Source organism: Dendroctonus ponderosae, unplaced genomic scaffold (assembly GCF_020466585.1).
Source record: "Dendroctonus ponderosae isolate FM_Combo_2020 unplaced genomic scaffold, Dpon_F_20191213v2 Dpon_F_20191213_9, whole genome shotgun sequence".
In the NCBI taxonomy this organism is placed as follows: Eukaryota; Metazoa; Arthropoda; class Insecta; order Coleoptera; family Curculionidae; genus Dendroctonus; species Dendroctonus ponderosae.
This window is the reverse complement of record NW_026019116.1, coordinates 951,282-952,287: the sequence shown is the minus strand read 5'-3', so window position 1 is coordinate 952,287 and position 1,006 is coordinate 951,282.

Below are 1,006 nucleotides of genomic sequence, written 5' to 3'. Positions count from 1 at the left end.
ACCCCTCTGGACACGAATAGTTTGGAGGACTTTCCTTCTGGCCTGGAGGAGCATAGTGCAATGTGACAAGAGCCACCCTGGGTTGTAGCGCTACATGGTATTGTAAGTCTGTGCCCGTGTAATCCGATTATTCTGCACTCGTGTTGCGCAGCTTCTGGTATTCGGTTAATTGACTCCTGCTCATTTTGTACCGGTGTTCGGTGAACCAGAGATTTAATGTGTCCTTGTGTCCTATGTATCTTACATACATGGTAGAGTTTTAGCCCTTCCTCGGTAAATATCCGGTGCTTAGTTGCTTGGGAAAGTGTGAGTTGTTGTGCACTGCTCCGAGTACTCCTGGAAGGCTCTGCTGCAATTATCTCCTATAATATGTGCTGTAATGATCTACAAACTCTCAATTGGAAGGAACCGCATGGTTTACGCAACTCGCTCTGTATACAATTCATCGTAAGGCAATTTTTAACTGCATTCATATTTTCTTGTTTTGTGAAAAAATTGGTCAATCTCTCTAATATTTTTAAGCATTTCATAGGAAGCTAATGAGGCAAACTGGTGAAAAATAAACCACTTGACATTCTCCTGATGCCTGATTTTTTATCATTTCACACTCAATTTTTTGTATATTTTATTTGCTTCTCTGTCAATTTGTCTTGTTGAAATTAATTAATCCATTGTTGCTGTAAATATTAAAAGTTAGATAATAAAAATGGAGTTATAAGGAATCTGTACTAAAACAAGTTTTACTTATTCAAAGCAAACATTCAAATAATTTCTATTAGCGTTTGAACTACGAAAATAGACGAAAGTGAACTAGAAAAATTATCTTATTCATGACGTAATATAAGAGTAATGTCATGAAATATCAAGTAATGTAAAGTTTGAAAAAGTCTAAACGTTTGAAAAACCATATTTTTAGTAATGTTTTTTTATTTTATGGACTTGTCGGAAATGGGCTTCTCATCCGGCTATGTATTGTGAAAATTTTACGGAACACCCTGTAAAATAT